The sequence below is a fragment of the Sylvia atricapilla genome, chromosome 14, assembly GCF_009819655.1.
Source record: "Sylvia atricapilla isolate bSylAtr1 chromosome 14, bSylAtr1.pri, whole genome shotgun sequence".
NCBI lineage: Eukaryota > Metazoa > Chordata > Aves > Passeriformes > Sylviidae > Sylvia > Sylvia atricapilla.
Window position 1 is genome coordinate 6,910,586 of NC_089153.1, and position 21,144 is coordinate 6,931,729.

Sequence of the window (21,144 nt, forward strand, 5' to 3'; positions counted from 1 at the left end):
TTTGTTAAACTGCCAGAAAAAAGTCAGATAGGAGAAGAGTAATGCATTATCCATACTCTCCCAGAATTTCTAGCCATCATTTGCTCCTTAAGGACAGATCAAATGACTAAACTAGGATTGATGTAGGTTACAGATTATATGGTGTGTAACAGGCACAGTTTTGTTTGTGCAGCAAATAACAACCACATGGTTCCTACAGGCACAGAGATGCACCAGCTGTCCAGATCCCCAGTGGGCTTATCTCCCTTAAATTTACACAGAAACCATCCAGAGAGGAGCAAGCACTTTTTAAAATATTTGTTTAAAGAGACATGTGAAAACATAGATAGAAATGAAACCTTTTCTCAAAATTACTTCATATAAGCAAGTATATAAATAAATTACATGCCTCTTCATGGGTGATCCTATCCAGTTCATCTTTCTGGATGGAGTATACATAGGGGAAAACGCAAATAAAAAACCTCGTGCCACAGGAGGGCACTGTCACCTCAGAATAGAAATGAGAAAGGCTTGCAAGTCTGCCAGTGGAAAACCGAATCTTAAAAATTTCTAATTATTCTTGCCATTGAGTGTTTATACAAACATTGAAATGGCACAACAGACTTGTGTGTCTCTGTTATTAGAGCAGCACTTTAGAGACTAAACCAACTCTTGTGTGATAGAAATATCCCCAAAGTAGCATCACCTTTGTGCTACAAGTAATGAATATAAACTACATCAATTGTTAATGAAGAACAACAGTAGCAGCAGAATTTATCTTCTTTTCCTCATAAATAGCTAATAGATACATCCTTGTTCTTTCTCCCTTTTACTGTTAGCATGGCCAGCAGTCTCCTTTTCTGCCAGGCAGAGAACACAGCCAGTACTCTTGGTTTATTTTAAAAGAAGAAATGGCTAAGTGGTAGTTTGATGGAATAGAGGTGTTTTCTTGAGTTTAGTCATGGTACATGGAAATACCATTAAAACAGTGGTGCATGATGTCTATGAACATCTCCTATAGGAGCTTCTAAATCTCTCTAGTTCTTAAAAAGTTGTGGCTATAAAAATAATAGTGAATGGGACCAAAAGGATTCAAAATTCATCCTTCTCCATGAAAGAGTCAGGCTTGGTGCCATTTTTAGGCAGATATTAGGCAATAATAGAAAATAATTGGTAACCTTGTGTGGCATTGCCTGTAAAGCAAATTTCCTTCCCACTATGTGCCCTCCTGGCACGCTGGAGGGCAGCAAGGTTACCCAAAAGCTGCTGCAAATAGAGAGAAAATTAAACTAAAAAGAAAAAAATGGACAAAGCCCTTTTTTTTCTTTTATGTCAGGTGTTAGTAACAGACCTCTGGTGTATGTTCTGCTCAGCAGTGGCTGGAGACAGATCCCTGGCCCCAGAAAGGCAGGAAAAAGGGAGGATGGGATTCAGGAATCAGACCTCTCTACAAAATCAAGCAATATCAGTCTGAGGATTATATTGTACAGTGCAGCTCTAACTAGGATGAAAAATCATGTAAATAGCTTAAGATTGGGGTATTTGTCCTGATGCATCTTCATTTGGCTTTTGTGCCCATCTCTCTTCTTGCCTTGACAGGGTCTATATTTGGAGTTTTGCTGGCATTTACTGTCTTGGTGAGGGTACTGAGTCAGCCTGCAGATACAGTTCAGTGAGATGTCTTACACTGTTACAGTGGCATAAAGAAAATATGATATCTGTTCTAAACAGAGTTTTCTATGACGATTCAGATTTAACCTATTCCAATAATTATCTTCTGTGAAACCTAAAATGATGTAATTTTTTTTTTTCATTTTCCAACAGATCAGTAAGTTCATAAGTCTGTCAAGTGCAGCACCAGTGCACTTCTAAAACTGGTCTTTTGTCGCATAGAAAAATGATATTCCCTCTTATGGTGCAATATTTTTTGATATTCTCTCTTATGGTGCAATATTTTTGTATATATGGCAGGAAAATAATTTTGGATGAAGTATTTGATCACTGGACATGTGACTAAATTCTTTTTCATAAAGACAGAAATTTGATCACAGTACTAATCATAAGCTGATATTTGTAAGATTTATTTGTTCCCATATTTATGAGATTTATTTGTTCCCACAGCCAGAAATGAAAAGTCTGGGGAAAGGTAAAACCAGAGGGAAAACCTTCTCCTTATCTCATTCTTTGCCAAATGCCTTTTTATTGGTTCTGTCCTTCACAGTTTTTTGTTCTTTTCATTGACAGATTTTTAGACTGCATAAGGGCCAGAGAGTTAAAAAAAAACTGAGTCCCTTTCCAAAAATGCTTAATAATCTCTTTCCCTCTGAGGTTTAGCTGCAAAATACCACTAATTGTGTCACAGAGAAGGCATGATGTGAAATAAAATGGTGTAAATATTCAGCCTTTAGGACAAAGAAAGAATATACACCATGGCATTGCAGGTATTTGCTTTTAACAGATTTGCACATAGAAGCAGTGCCATTCCCTACCTGACTGCTGGCATTACATAAAAAATGGGGTGAGCCATGGTCATTGATGGTACAGCACAGCAACTGTACTGAGTGATTTCCTCAAAAAATCTAATAATAGAAATTCTTAATATCTATTTCTAAGCTGTGATTATAGTTTGATTATGCAATGAGGTAAAACAATATTAAGATTTTGAAAAAGCTTGCACTATAGTCCATTTATATAAGATTATCTCTGGGATTCAGATAGCTGCGAGCCTGGTTTCCAATTTACATTCCAGGGGATGAATCCTAACTGCATTGCACAGCTGGATGGAGGGCAGGCAATGGGAGGAGATCTGTGCTTTTTTCTTGTTTTGAGTGCAGTTTTTAAAAAGTAAGGAAGTAAGGTGTATGTCTGTGTGTTAATATATCTGACATTAAACACCTTGATTTCCTGTGGGAGCAGGCAGAAGAGAGCTGCAATTAGTTTATGTTTGTGAAATGACAATCTCAGCTCATGAAACTTCTGCAAAATGAGATGAATCATTACACTCATCCAAGCAAAGGAAATTTCTTTATGTATGACATGACTTTCTGCCCAACAGTTCTGGATTTTGTTTGGTCCTTGGCCACTCATTCCACTTGAAGTGCTGTTTTCTCAGTTCATTTGACAGAATGTGTTCCATGTCTCATTAGTTTCTAATTATAGGAGGAAAGAATGTAATGACACTAGGCAGTAATTAAAATCTATCCGTTCTCTGCACCTTCTCTTTGAAATCACAGACACAAGATTTAGCCTGAGAAATTTTTTGTTGCTGAAAAATGTCAGCATGTGGAAATGTGCTGAAGGATTGAATGTAAACTTAGGTGTGTTTGATTCTAAGGTTTTATCTGTGAATGCCAAAAGTCTGAAAGGAAAATGAACATTATTGACCCTATATATTTGCCCATGACATGATATTTTTCCTAGTTTGTGACATAATTACAAACAAATTTTTTTTGCTTGTCTGTGGAGTTGAATAAGCTATTCCATTTGCATTAGCAAACAGAGGAGGGTTTTTACTGTGCAGGATCAGTATTCAGATGTGACAGCAGCAATAGGTTGCAACTTCTGTGAGTGAACCATTATGCTCCAGTGTGCAAATCATCTTCAAATTATAGTGCCTGCTGCTCTCTTTCCCGTTCTCCCCTTGCCTAGGGAGCATCAGCCAAGGATGAGAGCACAACGTCACATCTCTGAATGCTCAGGAGTCGTTCAGCTTTTAAAGAACCTGTTTGACTCACTGTGGCTAAAAGTCCATCCAGTTCAAAGATTAGAAAATGTGAGGGTGACAGGAAATTTCAAGTAAGGAGAGAAAGTAGGGAGCAGCACCAGCTGGGGTGCGGTTCTGTCAGGAATTTTGCTGTGACTGACACATCCTGTGTCCTTGGCTTTTTTGGATGTCTGGTTGTTATCTGCATACTTCAAGAAAAGCTGTCTGCTTCAAGAAAATTATACGCCTATAGCAGGACTCTCTTAATGCTTAAAATAATGACTTGCTGAATTTTGATTATTTAACCTATTGCCACAAGAATACAGGTTTTGATATAATGCAATCACCAGTATAAGCAACTAAGAACTGTGTTTTATTATATTTCATTCATTTCAAGGTATCCAGATGGTATAACCACTTTCCGACAGCATCCAAACCTGCCTGCTGCAGGGAGAACTGGAAATAACTTCTGTTTCTGTACTTCAAAGCATGAAGTACAACACATCCCTGGTACTTTAGATCAAACACACTATCAGAATTATGAAATGGCGCGGAATAAGGATTGTCAAAACTATGTAAATTTTATCATGTTGAAATTTTCAGCGGACTGTGTCTGAGAAGAAAGCACAAAATGGTGATTGTTTTTGTTTCATGGGGTGGCAAAGCACAAGATTGATACCATACCATGGGTCTACATATTTGGACTTTCTAGATGTCTCTGCAAAGGATTTATCTGAAAAGAGCGTCTGGGCAAGTCCAGGGCTAATAAGAGAAATGTAAGATGTAAAAATGGGAACTAAATAAATGAAACTTTGAGGTCTAGGTTAAAAGCTGCTAACAGAAATGAGATACAGGCCTATTTGGTAAATGCTAGGAGGAAAAAAATAAAGTATTTAATAGTTTTGGTCTAAATAACTACAGTCTCAAAGATGCATTGGAGAACTCCCTTGAAATTACTACTGTTTAATGAGTTTTGTGCAAGTCCTGGTTGATGAAATAACTGCACATGTAATGTAGTTCATAAACACCCCTTCTCAGATGTGCTTTTATATCTTTGTGAATTGTCTTGCACAGCAGAGGTCATTCTTGAATTCCTCTGAATGCCTTTCATTCGGAGAAAAGAGGAATTTGAGGATACAGTATGTATAATTTTGGGGTTTGATGTTTCCAGTTGTTTTCAGGGCCAGTAGGCAATAGTACATAACCTGAAGCTGCAATAAAATGAGATGTTTGCTTTTACTTCCTCTCTGGAGGAGAGAAGGCATGACTGTGTGGAGGCAATGTTCTGCAGGGGAGCTGCAGATTTCACAGATCCATTCTGTCTGAACGCCTCAGCAGAAGAAATATTTATACAAGGAAACACCACTCAAACACCAGCATCTCACTTCCAGTGGGTGCACAGGGACATGACTGGGAAGACAGTGCCATAAACAAAGAGCCCAAGGGGTGCTGAAGGGAGGGATACATTGAGCTTTATTGCTCAGCTTCTGGCTTTAGATAGACTTTTTTCTTCTATCCTTTTTTTTTTTTTTTTAATGTTTTAATTCCATTTATTTTTAGCTTCTCTTAAATATTTTAGGATATTTCACCAGTGGATATTTAAATTTAAACCCCCCAGAAACAAATTCAACTAACCAAGAAAAGACTAAATTTCACTTGAGTATGAGACCCTGGAAAGCAAAACTTCAGAGAGCCAAAGTTATACAGATCAAACGCAATGCAGTGTGGTCACCTACCAAATGTTGTGGGCTTCAGAGAGCTCAGAAAGAAATGAAAATATCTTTGAGCACGAGAACCCAACAAAGATAGATGATAAAATGTAAATTATCCTGTTGGAAAACAGTGTAGCCAAAACCATGTCAGAGAATCAGAGTGGATTATTGATCAGGAAGCTGAAGCAGCAGGCAAGAGATCTCAGGTCTAGTCCCACTTCTCTGATGGAGCAGCTGTAGGACAGCTGTTTCTCTTAGCCTGTGAAAGTCATTGGTAACACACAGACACTGTGTTCAACAACATCTGGATAGTCTGCTGAAAACTTATGTGGGGAAATTTAACACAAATAGTTAAAAAAGGGAAAACAAGAAAATTATGTAATTACGTAAAATTTATGACTTTTTATACTTACATAATATTTTTCCTTTGGCTTCTTACATGAAAGAAAACTCAGAAATGTTTGATTACTATACTTTTTCTTTGATACTAAAAGTAATGATGTAGGCACATTCATCCAAAGAAGCAAATTAAGATATACTCACAAATATTCCTATTTAAACCCAGAGCTTGTAATAAGTGCTATAAAGTTGGTCTGAAATTTTCCTCTGTTTTCTAAACACATCTTTCTTATAATAGCAAGGCAAAACCAAAATTCATTCAGTTATATGTTCATGCCTTGTCACGGTTCTGGGATGCCAGAAATAAGCCAGACTATGTTTTGAAGAAGTTTTTAAACAACATGGAAACAAGTTGATGCCTATAAATAATAAAAAACCTCAGGAAATGGAATGTTTTTAAGTAATAGAATTGACATACATTAGGCCTTGCAATAAAATAATAACAATAAAGGTGAAAAGCGCATGAGTGTTTTATTATATCATTTATGTGTAGGATTGGATCCCTGCACCTTTCACCAAAAAATGTTTCCATATTCAGAATATGATGAAATGCTCAGTGATATGGCTTCTCAAATGACTATGGTAATTCTGAACTTCCTGATACCCTTGATTCTTACAGGGTATTTATGTAGCTGAAGAGTAACCAAATGTTTCATTTACTAGTTAATTAAAATCTGAGTAAGTGCATAAACCAGGTAGTGATTATGCCATTGAGAGAGACAGTCCACAATTTTCTGTTCCTTCTATCAGTGACAGATACAGCTGGCAGCAAAACATAAATGCATTTTTAACTTCTTTTACTTGCCTCTGTTGAATCTTGACTAAAAATGAAATTACATAGCAAAGATAATTCTGTTGCTTAAAAATTCATGGGTTTATCAAAAAGGTTTTCAATGTTGAAAAGCCTGCAGAAATCTACAAGGAATTCTCCCACTTAACTTTCCATGGCTACTTGTTGGTGTATTATGTTATTCAGAAACCCATGGTTTACCCAGATACACAGGTGGGAGGGAGTATGTTCACACACCTTTCTGAGTTCTAATTCTAATCTCTTGCGTAGGAATTCCAGTGCCTACTTTAGCAGGTGGACAAAGAAATTGGGTGCACCAGGAGGAGCTGCTGTTTGAATGAGTCTCAAACATTTCTGTGTATATGCATTTCATGTAAGGGGAAAGAAGGGAGAAGGATGATACATTTATTGTGAGGTTTCAGTATTCATAGTTTTGTTGAGGTGGTGTTGTGTGGTTGTTTTGCTTGTTAGTTTGTAATTATTTAATTTTTTTTTATTATCATGGTAATCTCAGTACCTATGTGTAGCAATGTATGATCCCTTTGTATACCAGGAAAGAGGTTACCTGACACCTTTCTGACTGCACAGCCCAACAGAGCTGCTGTCAGTGTTCCCAGCATCACTACTGCTTATTTATAGGATGAGCTATCTCTCTTCTCACTACATCACTTAAATATATAAATATATATAGACTCCTAGAAACAGTTCCCTGACAAAAGTACTGATTTCTTGGATTATCAAGTACAAGGAAGCTTCCCCCCAATGCCTGCAGCCTACAGTGCTGCTCCAGTTTTGAGTTCCTCCCCAGACGCTTTATGGTGACAGTGGTGATAGGTCTGTGTGGATGATCTTGGAGTCTTTTAAAAGGTGGATGAAAGTGTACTTGTTTTTCTCTAATTATTAATATATGGCTGCCTAAAACTGATGCTGAAATAGCTGTGATAACTTTTATCTCTAACAGAGTTTTCCAGTGCTCAACAGAAGAAAACAATTTACTTCATCTTGCATGGTCTGTTCAAGGCATGTGAAGAACAACCTTCTGTCTCAGCGATCACATAGCTGTTGCCTACATCCTTTGTGAGCAGAACATGCTGTCTCACACAAGTGCATTCCCTCCCACGTGAGCTGTGCTTTTCTCCTGCTGGACATGTGAAAGACTATACAGGAGTAAGCTGCTCCCATCAATGTGCACGTTTCAAGAATTTAGGGCTGAAGTTACATTTTCCATGAGCTTGAGCTTAAAAAAACTGTATGAAATCATGTATATTACAGAAATAAGTGATGCGTTACATACATTACAGACAGCCATACACACGTGACTTCTGCTTTTAAAATACCACAAATCCTACATACAAAAGCTCAGAATTAAAGGAAAATGCTTTCAATAGAAGCATCTGGATCTGTGTTTAGGTTGACTAGTTTGAGAGTAACTCATTTATTGTCAGCATTTTGCAATCATCTAAAATCTGTTAAAACCATACTTTAAAACCATAACATACAGAGAGGTTACAAAATTGCCTGGAAGAGAGTGCTCCAGAGTTCACATATGTGACTATTAAAAATATGATGTCCTTACTGTTGATGTTTAGAACTACTTAGAACAGTTTTTAATAAAAATATGATAAATATATTTACTGTTCAATATGAGCCATTCTTGTAGAAGAGACTATTGCAGACTAGTATTTGAGAGGTAAACATGATTTTCATTCTCCTGCTATATCAGTTTGCCTGAGGACAAGGCTTGCTCTGTGTGCAGAGTCCAAACTGTTTCTGCTTTATTAAGTGTTTTGTCTTGCAGAAGCCAGGTGCAAACCTTCAGCAGTGTGGAAATTAATCTTGTTCACAATCACAGTTAACAGGTAGCAGCAGAAGCATCTGCTGGCAAAAGTAGGTGTTGCAAAATTGTCTAAGGTGTGATTGGTGAGGATATGAAATGGAAAGAAACCTAGCTCTAATAGAACAGTTATTTATATGCTAAAAAAGGAGATGGCAAAAGTGTTTGGGTGTGTTTTTAACCTCTTGAACTTTCTAGGAGGATATTATTGACATCACATAGAAAGTAAAAGTGTTGAAGGAAAGAAAAAAGCCTTTCACACCACGATTTGACTAGCTTTTAGTATTAAAAAGATTTTTAAAGTCAGAGAAGAAATAAAGGCACCAAGGTAGAAGGAACTAGGTTATTACTAAAATAGTAAATAACTGTAGAGTTTAAAAAACATAGAAGGTGCTCAAAAGTAAGGAAAACAAGAGTGAGAAACTATGAAAAATGGCAATGAGATGATGTTCTAAAATTGTACTTAATACCAAGGGTAAGGCCACAGGCCTGCATGCAACAGGCCTGGAGGGAGGAGCAGAGATAAAGAAGATGCTTGGTTTGAAGATCATGCCTCAAAAGAGACAGCTATGCATCATGAATAATTTATACCCAGTGCTGTCATTTGAAGTCAAATAGATCAAGCTTAGGACATGAAAAGAAACCTTTAAAGACTACAGATAAGGATCTTGAAGCTTCAGTTACCAGCCTCATAGGTAGAGGCAGAACTTCTAGGTGTATGTAATCACCCTAGTCCAAATCCTACAAGGTATTTAAATGGCTCCCTCTTTTCAAGAGGAGACCTTTGAAGAACTATTTATTTCTCAAACAGGCATATTCAGGATAAAAGTTCACAGCTACTACAAAACAGGTTCCCCTGGGAGTCCCCATTCCATGTCACAGTGTGTATTGCCATCACATTGTATGTTTTCAGGCCTGAAAGTGCAACCTTTTAATATCTTCTTAAAAGCGAGGTTACGACAATATGAATCCCATGGGGAATGTCTTTTTTAAGGTTTTTTCTTTTAACATTCGAAAATATTATGCCCTGGGAAGCTTTTAAAAATGAACTGGCAATTCTGGCTGTGAAGCACTGTGTGGCATACAGAGAAGGATGCCTTTGGAGTCCCAGAGGACTGTGGTGAGGGGGCTGTGGGTTGAGCTGTACCATGTAGGCTGGGGTGGACTCTACATATCACAATGTACTGTGATGTCACTAGAAGCCAGGCCTCTCTGGGGTCTCCTATAGTATTTTTTTAGAAATTTAGGTGCTGTGTTTGTAAAAGAGAGGTAAGGCTGCAACAAGTGACAGGGATCAGTAAAGGTTGATATGCTCAAAAGAATCTTTCAAAGTGTTTTGCATTTATCTCTCTACAGATGTAGCCAGACTTCAGGGTAGGGTGGCAGATTGGATCCAGAAATGATGCAGTGGTTAGTCCCTCTCTCTGGGACAGTCGTGATGTTGCCTCAGATGCCATAAACAGATAAGGATATCAAAGCTCAAGAGGCAAAGCAATAAAATTGCAAACATTAACTTCTTACACACAACAAAATATTTCCTTTGAAGGGGCTCATGAGTTTCCTGGAAGTGATGTAGGTATGGAAATGCCATCCAGTTTCCTTCAGGAAACCACGATTCCCACCAGGCAAATGCAGCACTGCTCCTCCATGGTGCCATGCCCAGCAGCAGGGTCTGCTCCTGGCTCAGCTCTGCTGGCCACATTCCCTAGGATGCACTTGGCTGTTCCTGTGCACATACTGCAGGTGGAAGAGGAAGAGTAGCCAAAAGAGGATTTAAAATACTGCTTTACTCTCTTTTACTCTACTGAACTCAGAGGCTTAATTTTTACACGTGACTTTCAGTTTCTAATGTGTCAATGATAGTGTTTTCAAATTGCATCCCAGCAGCTCCCAGCCAGATCAATTTTAAACATTTTATTATTTCTAGAAGTTCAAAAGAAGATGACTGATGGTAGTTTTTGAAAAACACATGCTTTACTGATGTAGTTTCCTCCTTGTTTCTTGATCCTAACATCTCTATGTGAACACATTGTTAAGCCAAATGAATGTTGGAAAACATGAATACAGGTGTAAACAAAGTTCTTCAAGCAGCTCTCAACATGAAGCAATTTATTTGTTGTTCATTTGTATTACCTTGAGCTAGCAACCTTGATTGTGGAATATAATTCCACTATCATGGGAATTTTATCTCAAAGTAAAATAGAGCTTTTATCTCCCAAGTTTACATTTCTAGAGTAAATTAATTAAATGTCACAAATTTAATACTCTTCATTGCATTCTGAAAAGCTACTTTTTCTTTTAAATTTATATTTCTATTGTATTGTAAGATGTTGGGTTTTTTTCCATGGTTAGTCTTTGCAGCACTGCATTCAGATAGGCATGCTAATGATTATCATACATATATTTTTGATTTTAGCTTTTTACTCTTTGAAATATTCTCTAATAATAATTTCTTTTGATGATTTTTTTTTTACTTTTCTTTTCACACGAGGTACAATTTTTCACTCAGAATGGAAGGATATCCAATCATTTTCCTATATCTCTACTTGAAAGAATGCTAGTTTTTTTCTAAATACTGTCATAGTGTTATCGACAATCCTTGTTTTTCAAAATATTAATGAGAAGAAAATTAATTAATTTTCTTCGTATTCGATAATATTTTCACTTTTTCCAGGATGAAATCTGGAAAAAGTGAAAATATTTTTCACTTTAAATAATAGAATTACTCAAGAACTCTTTTTCTTAGATAGAAACCTTAGCACTAGAGCAAACTGGAGTGACAGTGTGCTGTCATGACTGCTCTGGTTATTGCTTTGCATCTGTATAACCAAAGTCAACACATGTAGTTCCAAGATATTGCTGTTTCACCTTAGGATTTTTTAGCGAGGACAATCTGCTAGCTCTGTTTCAGACCAGACATTTGCTACCATAAGAAAAGAAAGGAAATTCTGATGAACTACAAGGATCATCAAAAGCATTCAAACTTGTTTTCTTTTGGTTTGGCATAAGTATTACTGGGTAACAGCTGAAGATAATCAAACCAAAGCTCGTTCTTTGTTGACTGTGTGTTATTGCATTTTGCATAAGTTGAGAAGGAGTGTTAAGCAAGGTCAAATAGTTATTGCTCTCTGTAATTTGAGTGGGCAGGGTGTGAACTCATTGTAGGACTTTTGGGGGGAGGCAGAGGAAGTGAGGTGCCAGGGGGTATTTTTAACCTGTGCACCAAGAATGGAAGAAACTTTGTATGATGGGTTGTTACCTACACAGTATGACTCTACTTCCTCAAAGTCATGTTCTCAGATTAAAATAGAAGAAATTGATCTGCAATCAACAAGAGCACATTATTTGCACAAGACAAAATTTTTCATAATTTTCTCAATTCTTGGAACGATAGACAAAAAATAAAAAATAGCAATTACTGACTAGTTTCATAAACATTTCTAGCCTCTAGCATTAAGACGCACAAAGGGTGACACTTTACGCATTAAATCTTGAAAAATATTTTCAAATTCTCCTATGTAGGGCATGATACAAGAAAGTATTATTACATAAATTTTATCCTGCAGCTCTTTAGCCTTAATTATATAATCTTCCTGCGTGTAGCAAAGAACTCACTTAATAGACTGTATCACTTTTTGAGATAAGTGGCATATTTTTAGCTTCTGTAATGTACATTGAAATGAGGGCAATTATGCCTTGTTTCAAAGGCAATGTTAAAACACACACTATTTACAAATCAGAATTTGTTTAAACAATACAAAATGAGGAGTTAATGTCTGAGAAATCTACAATGATGAGGACAGCCATTTGAACATTATGACCATGCTTAGTGTTAGGCTACTATATTCTTCTGTGAGAATGTGTTGTCAGCACTGTAGGATGGAATTTGGAATAGTAGGTAACTAAATTTATCTAAAAATTTAAGTAGAATATTTTGTAGTCACAAGGTTCAGCAGAGAGTCTCAGTAGTTTGTACATCATGTACACATTTTCATTAAACACCCTAGTGTATCTTCTTTTTGCTTCTCCCATTTTATCTGATAAAAATAATTAAAAATTAAAGCTCACTGTGAAGGTCTTTTCAAAGGTAGTGATGTTATTTTAGTTTTATTTTCTTTTTACATGTCTTTTTAACACATGGCTGGATTTGAGTATCATTAGCTCCCATGGATGCTGCCTGGATCTTGTTACATTTGACACAGACTTGTATGTCTTCTTTCCAACCAGCCTTTCAATTATTTCTATTCCAATACAGTGACAACAACAAAACAGCATCTTAGATAAGTACGTTACTGAAAATGCAGTGTAATGACAGGGGTTTGAGAAACTAGAAATTGCACTTGCAAAGAGAAGGGATTTAACTGTGTAAGAACAGCCTTAGAGGGATATGTTTATTATTTAGGACATATATGTGCCCCAGGCAAAACTAAACCTATTTCAAATGAACTATCCCTACTCTATACACATTATGAGCAGTAAGCTGTCCTCATCTTCAAACCTCCTAATGAATTAATTTTTCTCCACTGAGAAAGGAGGAAGATGATGAATAATAAAATAAGGCCAAGGGAAAAAAATGTCCAAGACTTTATTTTACAATCATTGTACTACAAACATCTTTTTTTGACATAAAAAGGATCTGGAAGTGAAGCATCAATGTAGAAATTGACTGTCAGTCCTGCACTGATCAGTTTACAGGCTACAGAGATTATCTAGTACTCTGCAGATGAAAGGATGTAGTGCTCAGGAGCCTTCCAATTTATCACAGAATTGTTTGAATTTTAGTTATTTGAACAGCACACTAAAAATATTTATTTCTATCAGTGACCTAAACATGGTTATTGTCTGTTTTAAAAATTCTTAATATTCAGACTTATTTTAATTCTAAGGTAATTGTGACTACACATTATTCTTTCACTACTACGTTGCCTGGTCTGATGCTTTTGAACCAAAGATTTCTCCCTGCAATTCATTATAATTAGATCTAACTGCAACTGGCAAGAGTGACATTGCAATGACTTTCTCTTGTGATGCTTTTGAAGGTCACTCAGTGGTTAGAGTAGAATGATTTCACTGCCAAACAGGAATTATAGAAGGGAGTTGGGATAATATGCTTTGTCTCAAGGAGTCACCAGTACTTAGGAAAATATATTCATAGAGGTATAAGAAGCATCACAAGAATTTTTTGGCTTAGTTATGTCCAGGAAGTGTTTTAAAATATAGACTCACCCTCTTAACTTGCTGATTTTATCATAAAAATTAGAAACATTCAAAATTCTGTTTTTCTTTCTTTTTAATAATTAAATATCCTAAAAGATCTAATTATTTTCTTGCTATTAAATGAACAAATATTATTTAAAGACAGTGTTCTATCATATCTACAGAAGTATATTTAGTGCAAAACCAATCTTGCTTGTAACATCTGTGTTTTTGTAATTACTCAGCAATAAGTTCAGTGAAAATGCTTGTAAGATCCCACATTATCCCTCATTCTCTGGTTACTTGTATATTAATTCTTTTTATCCTTATCTGACCTTTCTGAAGCTCCGTTTAAGCTCTAGCAAGAATGCTTTTAGATATGGAAAACCCTATGAAAGACAGAAAAAAACCTTGACCTCAAGAATCTTTGTTCACTTGGGGAGTCATTACGAGGAGGATTTCAGGCCCCAACAACCATTTTCCCCAGGGCAGCCTTGATTTTGTTTTGCTGAGGTGAGTCAGTTGACATTGAGTCTAGGAAAAACTGAGTGAACAAAAAGGCTGAATTAATGTCACTGGAATTTGAAGAAAGTCCTTAACCTCTCTCAAAAGATGAAAAGTAATCATCAAAGAGCCTTTCAACTCTTTATATGATTAGTTAGAAGAGGGTGGATTTGAATGCCTAAACCTGAATCTCTATAGATACAAACCTGAACAGAAAAGTCAGATTCTCTCAGTCTGTGAGGATTTTAAACACATTGATTCCCTAGGAATAGTGTAAGCATTTTTTTCCTGCCTATTAAACCAAAAAATATCTAACCCATCACTGTGAAAGAGATTGCAGAGTGCAGTGTGCTCCAAGTGCTCTTTGCAGTGGCTCCAAAGGGTGATGATGTCCCTGCAGTGCCAGTCCTGGCTGGGTGGCTCTCCCTGCTCCCATCCAGGAGTTTCCCAGGACTCCCACATCAGCCAGCAGGGTAATGGGAGTGTACAACTACCCCTGCCAAAGGAACAGGCAAGGTGGTTTTTACTGTGGTGATAACACAGAGCTGACCCCAGGCAAACCCTGGCTATTAATTATCTCTATTGCTTGCACCCACATGCTTTTTTGTTGGATATGGCATTTGTGTTCAATTCCATGGCCTCAGCCTAATGCTGTTTAGATTGCCTTGGTCTTCCTATTGCTGTGCTGTCACAGGATGGGTGATTTGAAAAGAAACTACAGAGCAGAGGATAAACATAGTGGTATGTGAACAACCAAAGAAGTGGGAAGGCAACTGTGTACATCTTTAGCCATAACAGAAGAGACTCAAACTGCCCTGAGTCCTTCTCAGCCCTTCCAGGTCAGGCCTCTGTCCTTCTTGTCTCCTCTTCACTGTCTAGTGTCCTGGGAATCCTTTGGTTTGTCCCTGTAGTCTTGTCTGTCTCTGCAGGAATTATGTAAGGATAAAGGGTACTAAGGAGTTCTGATTTTGCAGTTCTAAAAAAGTGAACATACATAGATTTTGGAAGTCTGCGTGACAGGGAGGATTCAAGATGCCTGTTTACTGAATTATTTTGTTTCTTCAATCATGTAGATTTTTATGTAAATTCTTATTTGCCACACAACTAACCAACTGAAAATCATGTAGAATATACAAAAGATAGGGAATGAAGGGAATTGTATTTCAGTTTCACTCTTTGAAGACATGATCCTGAAATGTAGATTATTTTCAGTGAACCAGTTTTTCAACAGCTAAACTTTAGTAAATATTCATCAATTAATATGGTTTGATGCATGACTGACCAGCAGGAGTATGTAGATTATTTTAAGAAAAATTTGTTGTTCACATTTTAGAAATATCTCATCCATTATTCTCCAAAAGAATATGCAAATGTAGTTACCTTAGACTGGTTTTTATCCCCTAAGAGCAATATCAAGATGTTGTAAGCTGCCACCATAGATGAATTCCTGCTCACTGAACTGTCTATAACCCTTTTTAATGGCATTATATGAAAGTCAAATAATTCAACTTCTCCTGTGTTCTCGTTCAAATTATGATATTTGGATGCAGTAATGTGGTTGTTCCTGCAAGTTTAAATAAGAGAGAGTTTGAATAAAAAATAATAATTTATAAGCAAAATGTTCCCTGTTGACTCCCTTATTCAGATAGGTGGCAATTCATAATGGGAGTAAAATCTTAAGGTGCAGCAATTAAAGTGTTTTAGGGTTAAGGATATTGGCTTAGAATTGAGGATTTCTATTGAGGCAGCAAACTTAAAAATAGGGCTTTCAGTCCATTGTGTCTGCCTTCTACTTTAAATGTTTCACTGTCCTACAGGGACACTACTCTTTTAGCAAGCATGTTTAAGGTAATAATTTAATATAGCTTTTTCAAAAATAACGATATTGAGATAAATACTTTCCCATACTGTAGAGAGAACAATAACAACACACAAAACACTTTAAAAGTCGTCTGGGTTTTCTGACTTACAGCTTACATCATTATTTGCTTCTCTGTAAAGTGGACACAAATGTGTTTAAACACTGCCAAAAGCAAGATGCGGGTAGTAATACCTTGTACCCATTCACTAGATCAAAATCTTCAGACAGGAAATGTTTTGAGTTCTCAGAGGGATCTCTCTGGCAATGCCATATGCTACAGTCAACCCATCCTAGAACCTGAGGGTGTGGGTGGGGCTGGCAGGGAGTTCTTGGTGCAGTGGGAATCCACTGATGCTCATTTCTAATGTCAAGACTCTTTCCCTATGCAGATCTACAAATCTAATTTGCAGCTGTCATATTTTGCCTAATAAAGAAGCAGAAGAAGACTCTTGGGGTTTTTTGAGCATTATGAAACCTCTGGGGACTGCATATCTGCCAACAGTTCATTTCATTAGGATACAACATTGAAATAAAATATAAAAGCCTGAAAATACATCCTCTTCCACAAAATAATAGCCCTGACCATATTTTCCTGATAAAACAGAAACCAGACCAAGATTAACTTATGTGGTTTAATAGATGCTTTGCAAGATGAATATTTAATTCCTGATTTGTTGATCAGTTATGAGCAATGCACTGTCTCTGTTGCATAGTTCTCTAAAACATAGAAAAGGAAGGAGATAAAATGTATTTACAAACATTGCCTGACCAGTCTTGTGGCTCCTGTGAAGCTTGTTGAATTGCTATTTATTAGTCTTATAAGGCCTTTGTATCTAATTAAAAATTCAGGGCAGGCTCTGTAAATAAGCAGTAGACAATGTCTGGTCTAAAAAAGGATCTACCCAGTCACAGAAATGAACTGGGAATACAAGAAACTCCATCTGTCCTAAATAATTACACATTTACAAACTGTTTTGCATAGTACAATACTTGGTATGGTTGAAATAAGTGGAATAGTAGTAGAAGTGCAATCTATCTAGGAGTTGTATGAAATTCATGGAAACCTATTGATAGAAAGAATTTAAAGATTTAAGCTACTCTTTTTCTCTTGATCTGTGGTATGATTTTATAAACTCTCTGATTTTAGGGTTTTCACTATTTTCCTAAATACTCTCTGCCAGTGTTAATCATTGTTATGGTTTAAAAACAGTATGGTTGTTTTACTCCTTTGATCATCAATAATATTTCTTCCAGACCTGTTCCATATTTCCAAATATTTCCATAAGTCATGTTTTCTAAACTCTTTACTTGCTATATTCTCCTCCGCTACCCTGTCTTTCTCAAAATATTGGACTTAAAAGTGATTTTCTTTTTATTAATCAAGCAGAATGCAACAACCATTTGATATACATTTTTCACAGAGCAGCACAGTCTACACACAATGCTGAGTAATACATCCCAGAGGCGAGTTTTTGCAATAATATCACATTCTCTCTCCTTTGTGGACTACTACAGCCCTCCAATATTTTTTTTTGCAAAGCTACTGATGTTTTTATATATGTGCAGTTGATTATTTCCTTCCTATAATCTTTCCCTCTTTAAATAAAGCAACTAATTAAAAATTTTGAAATGTCCTATTTTCCTGTTCCCAAAGTGCAACATGTCCTTCTCAATAGGATCCATATGTGCATTTTATTTTCCAAATCTTTTACTTCTGTATCACTTGTTGCTTTCTTTGTAAGAACTACTCATAACAGTGTGCAATCAAATTTTGCAAGTTGGTGAATTTTTGTTCTCAAGACTTTTCCATCAGTTCATCCTTTTTTTGTTGGAGAATCTCATTGCCATTCGGTGGATGGGGCCTTACACTACAAGCAAAAAGGTCACCCACAAGAAATGATAGTTTCTTAATAAGATATGCACTCTTTGAGCAGTGATTATTGACATACAACAGTAATACAAAATATCTTAAACCCATCTCAGTTTCTAAGTGTGTGAAGTCAACTGTAATAGTTTACATAACTCAGATGACATTAAGTTTCAACATGTTTAGATTATTGGCAATAATCTAAACTAAACCAATGCTGTTTAGACAAAGTAGATTTTAGTGAAAAAGCAAAAAAGTTTGTGCAGGTAATGTATATGGACTATTTAGTTATTTTAATGAAATGTCTATAAGGCAGAAGGTTTACAGTTAACTTTTTCTAAGAGTCCCCACTATTACTGAACAGTGGATTCCATTTGCTAAGTTATTTCTTACAGATTGGTCAGTGACTTTGGAAGAAAATTAAAGTTGCATGTTAGTGTTCAGTTTGGAGCGAAACAAGCTGGTAACTCAGGGTGACTTACTCCGGATAAGAGAAGGAGAGGGATGGTCTGTAATATTCCAGTTGGCTTTTTTCAGCTCTTGCTGGGATTTGCTAACTAAGGGACAGAATTCTGACATCTGGCCCTTTGAGTTAATCTTGTGCAGTGCGTGCAAAGGAAGAGCAGCAGATAAATGTGTTAATTTCAGCAAGACCATCAGGTCTTAGGAAGCTTACATCAAACAAGCCTTGTCCTTCTCTGCCCATTACCCAGCCCACAGCTCAAATGTTCAGCTTTGACACGACAGAAAGGGAGTGCTGGAGTTTGTAATGTACAAATCTCAACTATCCTGATTCTCTCTCCAGACACAAAGCAAGAATAGCCCCCAAGGATCAGAAGGTATTGGTTGCTGCAAGGTATAAAGCTGGAGACAAGAATTTGTTTTGAAACTGAGTAAATCGAGACACTGAAAGTTTGCTCCAGTTTCAAATGCCTTAGTACTAGCCCCAAGATCCTTTTGTTCTCTAACTGTTCAATTTTGTATTCTCTAACACCGCTTCTTGTGTTCTGGTTTCCCTGGGGGTTTTTTTCACCTAAATTTAATTTTGAGGAAGAGTTTGTGGGAGTATAGTATAGCCTTCTTTCCAACATCTCATTAATTTTTCCATTGCCTCCTCCACTTCACCTCAGATTATATCTCCACCAAAGCATTGGCATTAGTTTGTCCTGAAATTCTGCACTGAAAGTAACTGCATAAAGTGTCAAGATTATTTTAGCTGTATGGGTACACAAACACTCAGCTGGGGTACTCAGGCTGCACCTTGATTGCTAATAAACTTGGAATCCTTTTTTGTCCTTACTGTTCATGAAACTATTGAAAATATGTGCATGGTAAAAGTGTAAATATAGGTAGGGTCTGACTGAGGAATACTGGACTTGATATAGTTGCCAGCATGCTAATAAGTTACTTAAAGACCATTAGGACCCCTTAGGCTCTGCTGGCTTTAAAAAATATTTGTAGGAAATAGACCAGACTCATGTAAACCGTTATGTTCTTGAGTTTTTTCCACACCTTCTAATTATTTAGATGCTACACCTAGATCAAAATAAAATCTAGTTTTGCATATCTGTGGTTATAAAAACAAGAGGAACAATGAAAATCAAACACGGGATAACTGCAGCAGAAGTAATACATACATTGGACATTTTTTCCAAATTTTTATACACAGCAGGCCTGTGAAAGCAGCAGCAGCAAGCTGAGTAACTTTCATGTGCTTTTTGACTTAGGAATTGAGTGACGACTTTTCGCTGCTTTAAAGTCCATGCTAGCTGCTAATTACATTATTTTAATGCACATAAAATGGACTGCTGTGTTTCTCATATTAAAAACTACAGATGTTACATTATGGGAGCATTCCAGGTGAGTACTAAAAGCTTGAATGACTATACACTGAAAAAAGAAAGGTTTTCTTTGCACAAGAAAGGGATTTTTTTCTCTGTTCTGTTTTACTGTTTATTTCCCAGTATGCACCTTTTTCACATTAACAGAACATTAGAAAATACTTTTGAGTCACCAGTGCACTCAGTCAGGGTGTAGGAAGATTGTAGCATGTTAAGATTTTATTATTTTCTATCTCTGGCCAAAAAAAAAAAAAAAAAAAAAAAAAAAAAAAAAAAAAAAAAAAAGAGTTGATTAGAGAATGGCTCAAGCAGAAAATTAAAGCAAATAGAAAATAGAAGAAACTCAAATTAAGGCTGAAATATTTTAGTTTTCAACGTAGGCAGGATGAGGCTGGAAGCACACTTGGGTGCAATGCTGCCATTTGTGCTGTCTGAGGGGAGATGTATTTATTACTGCTTATATTTTTGCTTTGAGAGCTCTGTGTAATGGTGGTTATTAGCAGCTATGGCTCACAAATATGCTGCTCTCCTGTCCTCTCTTGCACCTTTATGTTTGTTTTCCTGAGAAAATGAGAAAAGTTAAAAGCTTTCTTGAATACTTGACTAAATACCTTCCTTGGCTAAAATAGCAGAAGGCTCCATGAGGCATACATTGCTGCATTCTGGTTTTGCCCTGCTCATGAGACTGAACATATCATTGGTTCTTAATGCCCAGAGATTCAAGAGTAGGAACTTGAGTTAATTCTCCATCTCTTTGTTTGCTCTCCTCAGTAATGTACAACAGGCTCCTCTCAACTCTGGAGTATCTCACTTTCCTCTTTGAATATAACAGCAATGCTTGCTTTTTAGAAATAAAATGGGTGGGAGTATTTATAAAGTCAGAATAAACAGAGACGTCTGAATTTAAATTCAGACACTTGCCAGAACTATAAAGTAAGGTAAAAAATGGAGGCATCCTGAAAAAACCCTAACCTGCTCACATTTCATTTAGAAAGTAAGAAATAAAAGACAAGAGATATCATGATCATACAAGAATATTAATATGTGGTTCCTCTTTACATCCCTCCTTATTGTCACTGGTTTTCTTTCCACTGAGAAATAAAACAATATATATATCTAGAAAAACATACTTTTCTCTTTAGTTAGTAGGGTTAAAATTTTATTTTTATTAAACACTGAGTACTTCCTCATTTATCATTCTAAATTCCACTGCTTGTTTCCAAGGAGATAGAAATATGGAGGAAAGCCATCTGAGACTCTGATTTGTAAGGCTGTTCTCTTTAATGAGTTGAATGTGCCTTATTTTTAGGAACAAAATAAACTTGTAGCCTCTGTAGTAAAGAGGTTGGGGCTTTGAGTTTCATTTCTGTGCAGACTTATTTTCTGTGTCTGGCAGGGGGAAAGGGATTGTCAAATGTTCAGTGCAGTGTCAGATCATCCTTCAGTGGCTCAGTTCTG

The 21,144-nt window shown here is 36.5% G+C and overlaps 1 protein-coding gene across 1 annotated transcript in view; it reads right to left on the reverse strand.

Moving 5' to 3' along the window:
- GABRG2 (gamma-aminobutyric acid type A receptor subunit gamma2) overlaps positions 1-21,144 on the reverse strand; it is a 62,807-nt gene that overhangs the window by 10,788 nt on the left and 30,875 nt on the right.